The sequence below is a fragment of the Puma concolor genome, chromosome A2, assembly GCF_028749965.1.
Source record: "Puma concolor isolate L17-30 chromosome A2, mPumCon1.1.hap2, whole genome shotgun sequence".
Taxonomy (NCBI): Eukaryota; Metazoa; Chordata; class Mammalia; order Carnivora; family Felidae; genus Puma; species Puma concolor.
In genome coordinates, this window is record NC_141668.1 from 90,590,579 (window position 1) to 90,609,541 (window position 18,963).

At 43.7% G+C, this 18,963-nt stretch overlaps 1 protein-coding gene across 3 annotated transcripts in view; it reads left to right on the forward strand.

Annotated features, from left to right (window-relative positions):
• LHFPL3 (LHFPL tetraspan subfamily member 3) overlaps positions 1–18,963 on the forward strand; it is a 575,393-nt gene that overhangs the window by 517,668 nt on the left and 38,762 nt on the right. The gene's annotated exons all lie outside the window — the stretch shown is intronic.

Here is an 18,963-nt window from a genome sequence, read left to right on the forward strand (position 1 = left end):
GCACAGCCATCCCCACCTGCCAGTGATTTCAGGGCTGGATCTGCCTTTGTGCTCAGGCTCACCAAAGTTTCCAGTATGTGTTCGATGGGAATTAGTTAGGAGGAAACGTTCCAAGTTGTCAGAAATGATAAGAACTTAAAATTAGAGGGGCTCTTCATGAGATGTGTCCCCTCAGTGTTAAGAGGCCAACCCACCATTTAGACATGCACAGAATTCTGCAGCTGATGAGTCCTTAGAGATGGGTCCTTCATTCCAAACCCCTGAATTCCCAAAGGGAAAGTAACTTGCCTGGGAGGGGGCAGAGGCTGGATGAAAACCCAGTCCTCCTCTTTCCATCCAAGCGTCTTATCAATGTATTGTCCCAGCTCATTTTTCTCTGGGAGAGAACCCCCTACACAGCCAGAATATATTTTCTTTTCTTTTTTTAATGTTTGTTTATTTTTGAGAGAGAGAGTGCAAGTGGGGGAAGGGCGTGAGGGTGGTAACAGAGGATCTCAAGCAGGCTCTGCACTGACAGCAGAGAGCCCGACGTGGGGCTCAAACTCACAAATCGAAAGATCGTAACCTGAGCTGAAGTCAGGATCCTGACGCCTAACCTACTGAGTCACCCAGGTGCCCTGAACTTTTATTTTTAAAAGTGAGTGAAAGTAAAGGAGACTACATCCTATGGAAAGACTCGGGTCCCAGTCCTGGCTCTGCCCTAAATATCTGGGCGAGCTTGGGAAAGTTACTATGCTCCTCTGGACCTCGGGCTCCTCACCTGCAAAGTGAGTGTGGGAACAGCCAAGTTGAGTAACTACCTGATGCTAACTTTGCTCACGAATTTCCAGCTGCTTTCATGTGGCGTCCTCTCAGTGATTTCCCACTACAGGATGATGAAAAAAGTGATAGTCGGGCTGTGCAAATAGGAGCAAGAGCCCTATGAGTCTGTTAAGAACTGAAGGGGGACAAGGGAAGGAGGGAGAAGGTGCAGGTGAGAAGTGAGTAGCCTGCCCTCCTCACGCTGTCCTGTGAAACTGAGGAAGACATGGCAAACCCTAGACTTGGTCATCTCCAATTTCTGCATTTTGGGGGCTATCTACCAAGACACCAGACCCAGTATGTGAACAAGGTTACATTTTCTCTCTTTTTATTAAGTTTATTTACCTTTGAGAGAGAGAGGGAGCGTGAATGGGAGAGGGGCAGAGGAGACAGAGAATCCCAAGCAGACTCCGCACTGTTAGCGCAGAGCCCAATGTGGAGCTTGAACTCACAAACTGTGAGATCAACCTGAGTCAAAGTCAAGAGTTGGACGCTTAACCGACTGAGCCACCCAGGTGCCCCTACATTTTCTCTTTTCAATGTATTGCTTTCTGAGTTAACAGGGCCAGGGAAGTCTCTGAGGCAATCCAACAATCATTTAAAAGCAAATAAGGTGAGAGTAGAGGCCCACACATGCCGGCTTCCAGCAAAGTTTTGAGATATACCCCTTGCTTACACAAAATTATGGAAATACAGATATTAACTAAATATGCAATGTCGTTTTTACAGGGCTTTCTTTTTCCATAGTAAGTCCATGGCATTTTTATGATGAATCTTTTTTATGAAGCAAAGAATCCTCACCTGGTTTAACAATTTGGCCCATTTTGGTTCCATATATCAGGTTTAGCTTCAGTGCATCTTTTCGAAGCAGCCCATTTAGTCTGCAGCCATCTTCCTTGGATATGCCACTGATTCAGATTTGATGGGAAGGGGCAGGTCAGGATATGGCAGGGAGGGGAAAATCACGGAGATGGATAATTACCTATGCACTTCCTAGGTTCTAATGCTGCTGGACAAAAATGTAGCGCCGCGGAAATGTGTGACCTCAGAAAGCATCACTGGGATAGAATTTCAGCTCCAGGATTTGGGTGGCGTGGGGACTTTAGGAGTTGTGCCGGAGGACTCTTAAAGCCATGTTTGCGTGGTAGTTCATACTGGATTGAAGAGTGTCAATCCACTATGTCCTTTGGAGGGAGAAGCTGTTGAAAATTATGGTAATGGCCTGCAGGCCCCTTCTAGGCAATCACCATTGTCATAGTATCACCATCCCTTCTCCAGTGACAACCATTAGCACAGTTTGAAGAGGAAAATGGCCCCCAGAGCAGCCCTGCAAGACTGGGTTGTCACATTGAAGATACTGGACAGGCAGACAGAGGTCGTGAGTTCCTCACATTACTTTTGCCTTTGCTGGACAAGACAGAGGGCTGTGGGGGAGGCCCTTTCCCAGCTTTTTCCAGGTCCTTCCTGGCCCCTTCCTAGGATAATCATTGTCCTGCCGAGACCTCTAGTGGCCATATTGGTAACTGCCGGTATCTAAGAAAAGCAGGGACCAAACAGCCTGTGGGCTGCATGCATGTCCATGGTGGTCTGTGGAGGGCTCAGCCTGACGCACGTTCAAGATGGTGCATCTTGCTCCATAGATGGAGCATCTGTGGCCTGAGACCCTTGAAATACCAGCCCGGAGGCCTGGTGGCCTGTCACCATGTGAACATGTCCAGAGGGCTGTTAGCCATGTGATGAGGACTTAGGTTTCTTTTGTGCCGGGGTTATTCCAGCTTAGATCTGGGACCGACTGGAAGTGCTAGCCTTGGCTGATCCTTCCTGTCCTGCCCTAGAACAGACTGGTAGCTCCATTTTCACCTGAAACTAAACTGACCTCCCTAGAGTCTGAAAAGCCAGCCACCAGAAGCCTGATAAACACACCAACCCACATTTGCTCTCTGAGGGCCTAGTGTAGACTGGCCTGGCTTGGGGGCCTCCCCAGGCATTCACCTCCCAGAGGGACAGGGAACAAGCCCTCCACCACCACTGCCTCCCACACTGTGATCCTCAGGGCTTCCCAAGAACGGTAAGTAGGTTACCCCTGACAGACGCAAGGCTAAATTGTTTTAATTGTTCTAACCCAGTGGTGTTCTCGAGGTGTGGTCCCCAGACCGGCAGCATCAGCATCACTCCAGAACTTAGAAGTGCAGCTTCTCAGGCCCTGCCCCAGACCTGCCGAATCAGAAACTCTGTGAAGGGGGCCCAGCCATCTTGGTTTTACAAGGCCTCCGGGTGATCCTGAGGCCTCCTCAGATTTGAAAACCACCACTTCAAGCATTGATTCATAACTGTCGATTTATACGTGGTTACAAACTCTCAGCTTATGTAAAATGTAGATTCTGACCCCTTACCCACAGAGTTTTATTTCGTCGTTCTGCAGTGGGGATGCAGACCTCTGGTTTTATACCATCATTCCACGTAATCCTGACGTGGATGGTCCACCGACCACCATTTTGAGAAATTCTCCAGAAAGAGCAAGGCCATCTTTCACTAGCACAGATTCGCTTCCTCCTTTGAGATAAATATTGTCTTCACATCTCACTGAAAGGGATCTCAGTAAGTAGATCAGCGTACTCCAGGTCTTTTGTTCCCCTGACGAATTAATTTTTGCTCCTATGGTGAGCAATCTGTATCATAATCCAAAAGTGAAATCTGTCTCTGGAACATCATGTTAATTACTGAGAAAACAATAAGAACAGGAAGACTGTGGCTGCTTACGAGTCCGGGGTGGCATGCCCAGGCCCACCAAGAAGCCGTGCGTCACCTCTAGGCCGTGAACCTATCAGATAGCAAGTCGCCTTTCTTCTCACTTCTTGAGTGAGACATTTAATGGTGCTACGAGGCTAGTTCATTATACTACTGTCAGGAAGAAAGAGTTTTCAAAACTTGAGGTTATGAATACACTTGGCTCATGTGGCCTCTGTGCTGATCACCCTGGAAGCATAGGGTTAATTTCTGTGAAGTTTCTCCTGAATGAAATCAGGAGATTTCAGCTCTCCTCAACACAACTCTGAGCCCTACTGGGAACTCCAGAAAAGGATTTGCCATTGTTTGCTGTCCCATTTCACTTCCCAGCCCAGTTCTTTCCAGAGCACGCACACTTTTTCAGGGAGCACTAATTCTTTGGGATGTGCCCTGAGAAGACTAATATGCAGAGTCATATTTTCAAGGATATGCTGAGCAGAGCAGGAGACTTGGAGAAGACACTCTTTGTCACCGTCTAGGATTCATAGTCATTGTCTCCAGATATTGTCTGCTAGGGGGCAGTAGGTTAATCAGGTCAAGCTTCTATTTCCAAAACGTTGGGGCCAAGCGCTGATTCCCTTCCTTCCCTCCATCCTTCCATCTTCTTCCCCTTATCCATTCTCCATGCTCCCTTTCCCATATTTTCTATGCTTCTGTGACTTTCTGTAGCTTTTCCCCTCCCTTTCTCTCCCTTCTTCTTGCTGGGCCTCCCTTAATCCTGGAAAGCAGGCACCCACCCTATCCAGGAGCTCAAGGGCCACACCAACATTGACTGTTGGAGCCACATGCATTCTGCCTGGCAGGGACTTCCCCCTTAATTTACTGTAGAGCATAATTAAAAGACAGATTTCCCATCTCCCCTCACTCAGAGAGAAGAAGAGAGAGAGAGAGAAAGAAGCAAGAAAGAGAAGAGCAGCAAAGGAAAACCCAAAAAGAAGCCACAAGTGATGTTGAATTTTAAACTTACTTTGTGTCCAGAAGGAGAGCAGCCCACACCTCCAGCAGCAGGGGTCGGGTCAAAGCACTAAACTTAGAATCCTGAGTGGGCAGGGAAGAAATAAGGGCACTATTAAGAGAAGAGAAGACTTTGCCTGAGGAACAAATCCTCTCTTCACAGAGCTGTCCTTCGGTTAGGGGGGATCCTGTTGGGCTCAAGGAATGGGCTGGCCTTGCTGACACAGGTTCTGACTCTCCTCTGGCTTGCTTGCTCTTTGCTCCTGCACCCAGCTTTTTGCCAGCAACAAGAGTGCATGACCGGTGTGGTCCTACAGGGTCCCAAGCTCCGAAGGGCCCGGTGCTTGGGGTTTAATGCTGTGCAGCCACAGTCTTGAAACTGTGTTTTGTAAGTGAAATCTGATGGGACAGTGGAGACTTGGAGCATGCAAGGGGGTGGGGAGCTTGGAGACTGCTTATGGTGCCTTGCTTCCTGCTGCCTTCCCCCAGTACCTCTCCCACCCCCATCACATGTCCCCAGCTGGTGGGGGAGGGAAGCAGGAGGTTTCTCAGCCCACTTTTCTATCCCCTGGAACCTGGGCCCTGCCCAGCCTCCCCTCCTTGTGCCTTCCCAGTGACCACTGCCTTGTGCCTTCCCAGTGCCACCTTCTGCCCCAGGAAGGGCCAGTGCATGGGTGGGGAAAGTCCTGGTTGGGTGTGCACCTGTCCTGTGGCACTTTGGGGCAGGGCATAGTAGTGGCCACCTGGCCCAGGGTGGCAGTGTTGCAACGTGTCTGGGGGATATTGGGCAGGAGGCCACAACTCAGTAAGGGACGATCCTATCGCTGACTCGTGATCCTGTTACCTAGCACAGAGGTGGCAATACCCTGGGGGGGGGGGGGGGTAACCTATCCACCATTGGTTGGGGATACCACTCGTCAAAAGGGGAGAGTCCCCAAGGCCTGCTTCAAGCCAGGGAACAATGTGTCGGCACATCAGCTGGTGGGAGGGATAATCCCAGCAGGCATCAGGCCTAAGTGGGCACACAGGGCAAGGGCCCCTAAGCACCTGTGAGATGCTCCCAGCCGGCTTTCTCGAGCCCACTCTGTGCCTGGGGGGAACCAGCTCTTGTTTCCCAACCTTTCTGAAACTGTTAGCATTTTCCGGCCAGTTCAAGGCATCCTCCTGGAGCAAGATACAAATTGTGTGATTTCAGTGATCACACAAACAAGTTAAATGCTCTGACATTGGCATTTACAACTAGCACTGCACAATGTAATAATGGATGATAAAATGCATGCTAATAATGAGAAACTAACTTTATTTACCTAGAGTGACATTACATAGCAAAAAAAAAAGACCCCATGACTAGTGGTTGCACGTCAGTATGAATGTATTTAATACAACCAACCTGTATACTTCGAACGATACAAAATGTGGGGTGCCTGGGTGGCTCGGCCGGTTAAGCGTCTGGCTCTTGGCTTCAGGTCAGGTCAGGAACTCATGGATTCGTGAGTTCGAACCCCATGTTGGGCTCTGCTCTGGCAGTGTGGAGCCTGCTTGGGATTCTCTTTCTCCCTCTCTCTCTGCCCCTCCCCCACTTGCATTATCTCTGTTTCTTTTTCTTTTTTTTTTTTAATGTTTTATTTATGTTTGAGACAGAGACAGAGCGTGAGTGGGAAAGAGGCAGAGAGAAAGGGAGACACAGAATCCGAAGCAGGCTCCAGGCTCTGAGCTGTCAGCACAGAACCCAATGCAGTGCTCGAACCGATGAACTGTGAGATCATGACCTGAGCTGAAGTCAGATGATTACTGAGCCACCCAGGCACCCCCTCTGTCTGTCTTAAAAAAAAGAAATAAACTTTTTTAAAATGTACAAAATGTACCTGTAATGCATAAATACAAAAAAGGTTAAGAGGGCAAATTTTATGTTTTACACATTTTACAGTAAGAAAAAGTAAACGCAAGCAAAAACCATGACAAGGCAAGAGAAAGACCACAAGAAAAAAGGAAAAAGCTTTGTATTGTAATGCCTTTAATGGTACTTTTTCCCCGCTTTCTGAACAATTTTCATCTAGCCCTGGGCCTGTAAGTTGTGCAACTGGTTGCCCGTACTTCACCGTCTCCCCTGACCGGGAGATAATCAGATTCTTACACAGCGTTACAGGTGAAATTCTACGCCTGTGGGGAGAAAACGTTTCCAATCTATGACTGAAGGTAATTTCCACCTTAGTATCCATTCATCTACAGGAGAAAAAAAAAAGGAGGAAATGTAAAAGTTAAAAAAAAAACACAAAGATTCTTATGTTTGGATGAGTACCCATCACCTGTCTAGGTGATCCATCCATACCCAGGGCAGTGTGAGGTTCCGTGGTGAGGTCAATTCATTCATCATGAGTGACCCTCTTCAAGAGCGTGGTTTCTCACACTCAGTACAATGGTCTGCACTTCCAGAATATTGCAAATGACTTAAGTAATTTATCACCATCCTGTCTGAAGTCTGGCACCTCATAAGATAATTGGTAAGCTTGTGGCTTCTCATAGCTTTAATGTGAAAAAGAAGAATAAAGCAGATTTAAGTGCAGAAAATATCATTTCTGAAGCACCTTTTGTCTAAGTAAAATTTCTGGGGCTACTTTTTAAATGAAATTAAAAAAAAAAAAAAAGGGCGCCCGGATGACTCAGTCAGTTAAGCGTCCAACTGGGGCTCAGATCATGATCTTTTGTTTACGGGTTCAAGCCCTGCGTCAGCCTCTGTGCTGACAGCTCAGAGCCTAGAGCCTGCTTCAGATTCTGTCTCCCTCCCTCTCTCTCTCTCTGCCCCTCCCTATCTCTCTCTCTCTGTCAAAAATAAACATTTTTTTTTTAATTTTAAGAGATTTTAAAAAGAGAGAGTATAGCAACGTGACCCTTCCTTGCAAGTTAAGAAAACTTTATCTAAACTGAGGTTGCTATGGCTTATAAATTCCCCATGATTACTCTCCATTGACTGGTAACGTATCCACCTAAACACACCTTTCTTTGCACTCTTGTGAACCTCAGTAAGCTCTTTAGGCAGGCGTGGGAAGCTTAATGTATTTCCTGTGAAATCGTACCATTCTCCTTGATCAGCTTATCCCAGCTTTGTAAATTGAAAAAATTTCATTCCTGGCATCAACAGCCTGTTAAATTGGTTCTGATTAATAATTGAATCTTAAGACCCTTTCAAGGCAACATTCACAACAACAGATTAGTAAGGGGGAGGGGGTGATGCCAGGTGGCACCGTGTGGCGATGGAACAGACTGATGACCTCAGATGGAGGTTAAATGCAAAGTCCAGATTCTGGGGGAGTTTAATTCCTTAGAAAAATCATGGAAATGCACAGAAACTTCTCCCCTGCCAACTGATGGGCCTAGCATTTATTTCCTAGTAGTAGACTTTTAATGCTGATCTGGATGCATTCTTCTTGGATTTGGAGTATGCTGTGGTCCACATTATGCTCTCTTAGATTTTGAATTATTTATATTGGCAGCGCAGAATATTTCTTCCTTAATCCTGAAGGCGAAAATACAGTCCTCCTGAAATGTCAGACTGAGAAACAGATAGGCTCCTACCTTAACAATCTGAAAGTAGAACCCTTCTGGATGATTTCCAGGCATACAGTGGGTCCAGAGGACTCTAGATCTGTATGCCAAATCCTTTAACGTGTCTATTCTTGCTCAACACCATATTCTCCCAGCCCCATCTATGAACTGAAGGTAATTTCAATCCTACTATTCTTTTGCCCATTGGAGAAAAAAGAAGGAACCATAAACGTAAAAGACCACGCAAATTCTTGCTTCTAGATGAGCAGCCGTCACATTTTTAAGCAACATTTTTAAGAGCTTCTCAACAGAGGCCTTCAGACTGCCCTGAAGTGTTGCATCAGAACTACCTGGGAGACTGCTTAAAATGCCAGAGGGGCGGGGCACCTGGGCTACTCAGTCGGTTAAGCGGCTAAGGGTTTACCTTTGGCTCAGGTCATGATCTCAGGGCTGGTGGGTTCAAGCCCCGCATGGGGCTCTGTGTTGACAGCATGGAGACCACTTGGGATTCTCTCTCCTCTCTCTGCCCCTACCCTGCTTATGCTCGCTCGCTCTCATTCTCTCTCTCTCTCAGAATAGGCAAATAAACTTAAAAATAATTTTAAAAAATAATAATAAAATGCCAAACGGGCACCTGAGTGGCTCAGTCACTTAAGCATCCAACTCTTGATTTTGGCTCAGGTCATGATCTTAGGGTTCATGAGTTCGGGCCCTGCCTCAGGCTCCGTGCTGACCATGCAGAGTCTGCTTAGATTGTCTCTCTCTCCCTCTCTGCCCATCCCAAGCTTGTTCCCTCTCTCTCTGTCTCTCAAAATAAATAAATTAAAACTATAGAATAAAATAAAATAAAAATAAAATGCTGAAGACAACCCTCTTCCCAGATCTTCAGATTCTGACTCTGAGAATTTTCAAGTTAACCCAGGAACTCTTATGTGGTAAAATTTGAGAACTACAGACCTCCAGACACTTTGATTAATTTCAGTGAATTATTGTGGTTCCGAAACTGAAGGGTCCAACAATTCTATTGCATACATGGAAACCTGTAAATACTTGCTTCGTAAGACTAGTTTGTGTGTTTTGCAATTCCCAGAGGGTAAGAGCAAATTTCTTTCAACATTCACTCTTTGTCTAAGCATGTGTTGAGGAGGTACTATGACATGGGCACTGCACTAGGTTCTAGAAATTCCCTGACCCTCACAGCTTCTCTATGAGCAGTAACACTCTGCATGTTTGGTATGTTTAGGAAGACCCCAGGCTGCAAGAGAGGGATGAGAAGTGAATCCTAAGATTAGGCAAAAAGATGGCGCCTGGGTGACTCAGTTGGTTACGTGTCTGACTTTGGCTCAGGTCATGATCTCACAGTTCATGAGTTCATGACCAGCTCTCTGCTGTCAGTACAGAGCCCACTTCGGGCCCTCTGTCCCCCTCTCTTTCTGTTCCTCCCCTACTCTCGCTCTCTCTCTCTCTCTCTGTCAAAAATAAACATTAAAAAAAGATTAAGCCTAAAGGTAGTGTTGACAGCAGAGTGATTCCCAGCTCCCTTACATTACTGTGATTTTGCTGTGTGCCGGGGGCTTTGCCTATATTGTTTCATTTCATCCTCACCGTGATCTGTGAAGCAGGTACGAATATATCGAATATATCGTCCCCGTTTTACAGACGACAATAGGATAGCTCAGTGAGGCTATTCAACTAGAAAGCAGCGGAACAGGGATTCCCTGCCAGCAGTCTGCTTCTAGAACGCAGCCTCTTATTTAACACTGTTCCAGCCCTCGGAGTAGTTTTCCTTTCCCTAAGAAGGTGGAAACCAGGAGGTGATACTATCAGATGTGAATATTATACTACCATGTGGCCACCTAATTTCAAATCCACTGGTGATTCCTTCTATATTAAATCCCTGAAGCGTGTGTGTATGCCAGGCTCTGGGGATACAAGACAAATAGATGTGTGCTTCAAGAGACGCCCGATTACCAGGTCATTCAGTCGGTTAGAAAGTCTAGAATTACAACTGAGAACCCCCAACTTCCTTGAGCAATCTTAAGGCCACTTAGCTGCCTGGCCTGCCTTTCTAAAATTCTCCTAGGAAAAGGAGCCCCACCTCCCACTGCATTATTGTGATGTCAGAATAACTCTGCCAGTTTGGCTGGTCTTACTCCAGCGAAACCACTCCTGGGGGGCAGTAAATTTGGAACCGAATCCTCTTTGTCATGCCATCTGGAGAATTAGCATGTTTTAACACCTTTCAACATGTTAAACTCAGTCTTTTTCTTCTTTCTGAATGCTGGTAAAAATTTCCTGGGCTCCCAAGACTGTCCCCTTCTGTGTAATCCCCAATAATAAAGAGCAAAGCTGTGCACTAGAACAGCAGAGCGGTTTCTAGCTGAAGGTTCTGCAGGAGAGAAATAGGGCATGTGGTTTGCAGTCATTACTATGTAGAGGCTTCTGTGGCAGTTGAAGTCATGTTGAAATAAGTTGGTAAATTCTAGCTGTGTCCCAGGCTACTTCCTGCTGTGAAGGCCGAATACAATCCAGAATATCTTACTGTCAGTCTGAAACTGCCTAAAAATATCTTGAAGACCCCATGGACTTGCCCTGAAAGCTAACATTGCAGACATCTTTCACCCAAACCAATCAATCTGGAAGAATGTTCCTCAGCCCCTTTTACATTACGGACATTACAGGGGCTCCACTCCTGCAGGAGACTTGCTTAGGGGCTCCGTTACAGGCTCATATCTTACAGCAAACACAACTCACAGGCCTCCCAGCCCCTCACAATTTGGTCCTCAAAAGCAAAGCTATCTCCAGAGACCCCCTCCCAAATATAAATATGGACAGAGAATGTGTCTTGCTCTGCCCTGCTCAGATTTTGTCAGCACCCCAAACTGCTTCCCCTCACTTCAAGAACATTCGATCCAGGTTTCTCCATTCCTAGGTAGCTGAGCATTGCTGGAGAAAGACTCCACACCTGGTGATGCATCTTCTGCACGTCCATACGACTCACCTCTGCTGAGCATTCCTGGCCAGATGCTGCCTCCTTCATTCATTCCTAGCTCGCCCTTCATGCCTCCCTCCCACACGTGGTTCCAAACCTCCTCCTCTTTGCTCAACTCTGCGACACACCTCCACCCTCTGTGGACCCCACCGGCCCCTCCGCAGAGATGAAGCTCATCCAGTGTCAACTTCAAATTCTTTCTTGTCCACCCCAAATCTTTTCTTTATCGTCACCCTATTTTTATTCAATCATCTCTGTCTCTTTCCTTTTTATGTCCCAGAGACTACTTTCCATCCCCCTACTCAGCCCGGGGAACCACTATTCTGCTTTCTGTCTCTATGATTTTTTTTAATCATTTAATTTTATTTCGTTGTGTTTTTCATCATGATAAGAATACTCTTTAATCCTCATCCCTCATTTCCTCCATCCCCTCTCCACCACCTCCTCTTTGGTAACCAACAGTTCTCTATAGTTAAGAATCTGCTTCTTGGTTTGTCTCTCTCTCTCTCTCTCTCTTTTTTTTTTTTTTCCTTTGCTCATTTGTTTTGATTCTTAAATTCCACATATGAGTGAAGTCATACGGTATTTGTCTTTCTCTGACTTATTTCACTCAGCATTATACTCTCTAGTGCTATCCATGTTGTTGCAAATAGAAAGATTTCATTCTTTTTTATAGCTAAATAATATTCCAGTGTGTGGGGGTGCACACACTCACACACACATACATCTTCTTTATCCATTCATCTTTCAATGAACATTTGGGTTGCCTCCATAGTTTGCCTATTGTAAATAATACTGCAGTAAACATAGGGTTGCATGTATCCCTTTAAATTGGTGTTTTTATTTTTGGAGGAGAGGGGGTAAACATCCAAACTGTGATTCCTGGATCATAGGTAGTTCTATTTTTAACGTTCTGAGGAAACTCCATACTGTTTTCCACAGTGGCTGCACCAATTTGCATTCCCACCAACAGCATATGAGGGTTCCTTTTTCTCCATGTCCTATCAGCACTTGTTGTTTCTTGTGTTTTTTATTTTAGCCATTCTGACAGTGTGAGGTGATATCTCATGGTAGTTTCAATTTGCATTTCCCTGATGATGAGTGATCTTTTCATGTGTGTGTTGGCCATCTGTATGTCTTCTTTGGAGAAATATCTGTTCATGTCTTCCTTTTAATTGGGTTGTTTGTTTTTTGAGTATTGTATCAGTTGTATCAGTTCTTTATGTATTTCAAATACTAACCCTTTACTGGCTATGCCATTTGCAAATATCCTCTCCCATTCCATAGGTTGCCTTTTAGTTTTGTTATTTCCCTTGCTGTGCAAAAATGCTTTATTTTGATGTAGTCCCAATAGTTTATTTTTGCTTTTATTTCCCTTGCCTCAGGAGACATATCCAGAAAAATGTTATTATTGCCAATATCAGAGAGATTACTGCCTGTGCTCTCTTCAAGGATTTCTATGGTTTCGGATCTCATATTTAGATCATTGATCCATTTTGAGTTTATTTTTTTATATGGTGAAAGAAAGTGGTCCAGTTTCATTCTTTGGCATGTCCAGTTGTCCCAACACCATTTGTTGAATAGACTATCTTTTCCCCATTGTATATTCATTACTCCTTTGTCAAAGATTAATTGACCATATAATTGTGGGTTTATTTCTGGGTTTTCTGTTCTATTCCATTTATCTAAGTGGTTTTTTTTTTTTCATGCCAGTACCATACTGTTTTAATTACTATTGCTTTGTAATATAGCTTGAAATCTGGAATTGTGATACCTCCAGTTTTGTTGTTCTTTTTCAGGATTGCTTTGGCTATTCTGGGTCTTTTGTGATTCCATACAAATTTTAGGATTGTTTGTTCTAGTTCTATGAAAATGCTATTGGTATTTTGATAGAGATTGCATTAAATCTGTAGATTGCTTTGGGGAGTATGGACATTTTCACAATATTCTTTCAATCCATAACATGGAATGTCCCTTTCTTTGTGTCACCTTGAATTTCTTTCATCAATGTCTTACAGTTTTCAGAGTATAGGTCTTACCTTGTTGGTTAAGTTTATTCCTAGATATCTTATTATTTTTGGTACAATTATAAATGGGATTATGTTTTTAATTTCACTTTCTGCTACTTCATTATTAGTGTACAGGGATACAATACGTTTCTGTGCATTGATTTTTTTTATCCTGAAACTTTACTAAATTTATCAGTTCTAGTAAACTTTTGGTGGAGTCTATGGTTTTCTATATATCGTATCATGTTATCTGCAAATAGAGTTTAACTTCCTCCTTACCAATTTGAATGCCTTTTATTTCTTTATTTTGTCTGGTTGCTGTGGGTAGAACTTCCAGTACTATGTGGAATAAAAGTGGTAAGAGTGGACATCCTTGTTCTCTTCCTGACCATAGGGGAAAAGCTCTTAGTTTTTCCGCATTAAGTATAATGTTTGCTGTGTGGTTTTCTTTTCTTTTTTTTTTTTTTTTTTTAGTGTTAATTTATGTATTAGGGGGTGGGGGGTGGGAACATAAGCAGGGAAGGGGAAAGCACAGAGAGGAAGAGAGAATCCTAAGCAGGCTCCACGCTGTCAGCACAGAGCCTGATGCAGGGCTCAATCCCATGAACCATGAGATCATGACCTGAGCCAAAATCAAATGTCAGACACTTAACTGACTGAGCCACCCAGGTGCCCCTGCTGTGTGGTTTTCATATAAGGTCTTTATTATGTTGAGATATGTTCCCTCTAGACCTATTTTGCAGAGGGTTTTTATCATGAAAGGATATCGTACTTTATGAAATGCTTTTTCTGCATCTATCGAAATGATCATATCAGTTTTTATCCTTTCTCTTATTGGTATGACATATCATGTTGATTGTTTTATGACTGTTAGCCCACCCTTACATCCGAGGAATAAATCCCACTTAACAGTGGTGAGTGATTTTTTAATATATTATTGGAATCAGTTTGTTCATCTTTTTTTGAGGACTTTTACATCTATATTCAAATGAATATATGAAAGATATTGGCCTGTAGTTCTCTTTTTTGTGGTGTCTTTATCTGGTTTTGGTACCAAGGTGATATTGGCCTCATAGAATGAATTTGGAAGTTTTCCTTTCTCTTGTATTTTTTGGAATTGTTTAAGAAGAATGAGTATTAACTTTTCTTTGAGTGTTTGGTAGAATTCAACTGTGAAGCCGTCTAGTCCTGCACTTTTTTTGTGGGGGGAACTTTTTGATTAGTCATTCGATTTCATTGTTGGTGATTGGTCTGCTCAAATTGGTAGGTTATATGTTTCTAGGAATTTATCCATTTCTTCTAAGTTGTCCAATTTGTTGGCATATAGTTTTCATAATATTCTGTTAAAATTGCTTGTATTTCTTTGGTGTTTGTTGTTATTTCTCCTTTTTTATTAGTAATTTGGCTTGTGTCCTCTCTCTCTTTTTAAATGAGTCTTTCTACAGTTTATCAATTTTGCTGATCTTTTCAAAGAACCAGTTTCATTGATCTGTTCTGTTGTTTGTTTTTTAGTTTCTTTACCATTTATTTCCACTCTAATCTTTATTATTTCCTTTCTTTTCCTGGATTTGGACTTATATTCTTTTTTCTAGCTCCTTTAGGTGTAAGGTTAGGTTGTTTGAGTTTTTTCTTGCTTCTTGAGGTAGAACTGTGTGGCTCTGTCTCTATGATTTTGACTGTGTCTCATATAAGTGGGATGGAGTCTCAAATAAGTGGATACAGTATTTATCTTCTTGTGACTGGTTTATTTCTCTTAGCATAGCAACTTTAAGGTCCATCCATGTTTTTTTTTAATGTTTATTTATTTTTGAGAGAGAGAGACAGAGTGTGAGCAGGGGAGGGGCAGAGAGAAAGGGAGACACAGAATCGAAGTAGGGTCCAGGCTCTGAGCTGTCAGCACAGAGCCCAACATGGGGCTCGAACCCATGAACTGTGAGATCATGACCCGAGCCGAAGTCGGACGCTCAACCGACGAGCCACCCAGGCACCCTGAGGTCCATCCACGTTGTAGCGTGTGTCAGGATTTCCTTTTTTAAAGCTGAATAATATTTCATCATATCTATGCCACATTTTGCTTATCCATTCATCCACTGATAGACACTTGAGTTGCTTCCAGATTTTAAGTATTGTTCTTCCTGAGTCCTTAATCACCTCTCCTTTTACTACTCTGGAGTTTAGTCTATCAGTTACTTTCTTTTTCCCCCACAGTGAAACCCTTTTTTCTCCATTGGCATCTTCCCTTCAACTCTAAGTGCGCTCAAGACCATGACTTACACCTTCTACATCATGAGCTTTTACTCTTTCTCTTGCCCTTTCATCGCTACCATTTCATTTTTAAAACTAATCTGTTCCTGGCGCTTCTACTTCCACACTATTATTGCGAATACTTCCTACGTTCAAAAACTTATAAATAATCGTGTGACAGACACCTATTTACTTACCATTTCACTTGGAAAAAAGCATTACCAATAGACCCCCTTCAGAGTTGGACTAGGATTTAATCTTGTGCCTAATGTTCCACCACCATCCCCCCAAGGCACCCCTCAACACACAAACACACACACACAACCTGTTTTCTCAAACCTTCTCTGAACCTTACTTGGCCCTTCTCCTTGGAACTATAGCCTTCCTTGCCTACCATGACATCATTCCTAATTGTGAACCATTAGACGTCCTTCCTTGAAAATCAGGAACAAGAAAAGATGCCTCCACCACCACTGCCATTAAAACATTATGTTGAAGGTCCTAGCTAGAGGGATAAGGCAAGAAAATAAATAAGAGATGTAAGAATTTCACAAGAAGTAACAAAATTTCATTACTCACAGAAGGTATGATTATCTTTACATAAAATTTAAGAAAATCTATTGACAAACTACTAGAACCAATAAAATGGTGCAGCAATATTTCTTGAACATATAATCAATATGCAAAAATTAATAGTGTGCTTGTCTACCAACAACAATCATTCAAAACCTGGGCGCCTGGGTGGCTCAGTCAGTTAAACATACAGCTTAAGCTCAGGTCATGATCTCACAGTTTGTGAGTTCGAGCCCCGCATCGGGCTCTGTGCTGACAGCTCGAAGCCTGGAGCCTGTTTCAGGTTCTGTGTCTCCCTCTCTCTCTGCCCCTCCCTTGCTCTCTTGCTCTCTTGCTCTCTCTCAAAAATAAATATTAAAATTTTTGTTTAAAATCAATCAACATATAGATGTTTTAGGGGTGCCTGGGTGACTCACTCAGTAGATTCAAAGTCTGACTCCTGATTTCAGCTCAGGTCATGATCTTACAGTTTTGTGAGTTTGAGCCCCTCATCAGGCTCTACACTGACAACAGGGATCCTGCTTGGGATTCTCTTTCTCCCTCTCTTTCTCTCTGCCCTTTTCCTACTTCCATGTGTGCGCTTTCTCTACTCTTCTCTCTCTCTCTCTCTCTCTCTCTCAAAATAAACATTAAAAAAAATTAAAGCTCAAATTTCTGGGGCACCTGGCTGACTCAGTCAGTAGAACATGGGACTCTTAATCTTGGAGTTGTGACTTTAAGCCCCAGGTTGGGCATGGGGCTTACAAAAAGAAAGAGAGAGAAAGAGAGAGGGAGGGAGGGAGGGAGGGAGGGAGGGAGGGAGGGAGGGAGGGAGGGAAAGAAAGAAAGAAAGAAAGAAAGAAAGAAAGAAAGAAAGAAAGAAAGAAAGAAGAAAAGAAAGATTAAACTTCTATGTAAATAAAAAATGAAGAGGATATTCACAGAAGAGGAAATGTCATAGCCAATAAAGATACTCAAACTAGGTTTTCAGGACACCTAAGATTTTGCCTAATGCAGGGAGGGTTGATTATTAAATAATCCACTGCTGAATAATGGACTCTGTGTGGTGTGGTTATTCACAGCATTGCATTTGTTATAGCTGAGTACCAACTAATCATTTGCTGTCTTTGTTTGTCCAAGGCAAATCAAGCATTTTACCACTAATGAAGGAAGCACATAACATCTTGGGGGTTCATTGTATGTGCACAGGCTAAAAGACATCTAGGTTTCCAGGGCTACCCCCCAGAGGCAACGCTGGGAATGGACCTGAAGGGTCTAACCCCCCATCTTCTTGCAGTCTCTTCACAAAATCATCTGGGTTTTCCCACTACCCAATCCAAGAGGGAACAATAAGGGCCCACTCTACCTTAAATGGCAGCTAGATGTAATGGGTTAAGAGTATTAGGGTGTATATTTTATCTCCTGGAATGTAAATTATATAAGAAATTCCAAGATCTCCCAGTGAATGCCTCTCTTTTAGTACCTCTCTTTGCTTCTGCTAACAACTAGAAAAATCAAATCAAATATTCAGATAAACTGATGTCTCCTGTCTCCAGATTGGATAGGACACATAAAGTATATACTAAGAATCCAGCCTGAAGTAGACAGGAAAATTTAATCTTCTTTATTTTGATTTTTTTTTTCCTGGAATGTTTCTATTAGTACAATTACCAGAGGCAGTATCATCCTGGACTTCCCCTGACAATCTTATGCTTTCCACTGTCACATGCAATTAGGTGCTATTTATCATTTAAAAAAAAAAAAAAGTAGGGGCGCCTGGGTGGCGCAGTCGGTTAAGCGTCCGACTTCAGCCAGGTCACGATCTCGCGGTCCGTGAGTTCGAGCCCCGCGTCGGGCTCTGGACTGATGGCTCAGAGCCTGGAGCCTGTTTCCGATTCTGTGTCTCCCTCTCTCTCTGCCCCTCCCCCGTTCATGCTCTGTCTCTCTCTGTCCCAAAAATAAATAAATGTTGAAAAAAAAATTTTTAAAAAAAAAGTAAAGCAAAGAAGATGATAGGATACAGTAAGTGAATTCTCCATCTCAGCATTGATAAAGGTTTTATCTCAATATAACATAAACCAGATATTTGTAAATTTATACTCATTGCTTTGGATTGTGTTTTCATGTGGAGGGACGAGAAAGAGGGTGAACAAATATAGTATCAAAAACATTTTACCCACCTAAGAGAACGTGGGACAGATAGAAAGGGCATAAGACAGATCTGAGTTTGATACCTATAGCTTAGAATTTATATGACTTTGGGAGATTTATTTAACCATATCCTTTTCTCCTCTGTAAAATGAGCAGTCATGTCTACCTCAAGGAGGTTGTGTGAGGGTTGAGCCTTAGGGGTTGGGGGACACAACCAGACCCCAGCAGGAAACACACGGCACCTTCCAAGAGGGTAACTTAGGAATGTTTAATGAAGCAACTGTTAGGGAGCCAGAGGGAGCCATTACCTGCGGGAGTGGTGACCAAAAGCTGGAGAGAAGTGTAACTTGCCCTCTCTCAGCACCGGCTGTGGGAGGGGACCCCCAGCTTGCAGCCCCAAGCAAGGAAGGCACTCGACCTCTTTCTGCTTCCATTCCCTCCCCCCCCCCACCCCCTGCTGTTTGTTCCTGTGGCTGAAGCCTGAAGGCAAAATAGCCCAGCTGTTGCAGTCTAGACAGAGCCGGGTGGAGGAGGGTGGGGAATGGTGCTGGAGGGGCAAGCAGAGTGTTTCACAGATTTGTCTCCTTCCTGGCTCCCACCAGGTGCATTTTGCTCATCAAGCGATGCTGCTGCTTTGTAAATCGGAGATGTTTTAGGCACTCTTAGACCTTCTCAAAAAGGCTCCATTCACAGGGCATTCATTTTTTTTATTTGGTCCCCGTAGCACTTTATTAGGTAAATGGGGCAGGTGGTATTATACTGAAGCTTGAGATTAATGTCTTTTCAAAGACCACAGTAGGTCCAAGGCTATAGCCCAGATTCATGAGATTTGCGGGAAGCTGCAGAGACACAGACGCTGACGGAGGTTGTTTGACCATGAACGCTTTGAGTGAACTACTGGATCCTAAACGTGACCGGCAGTCAGCTACT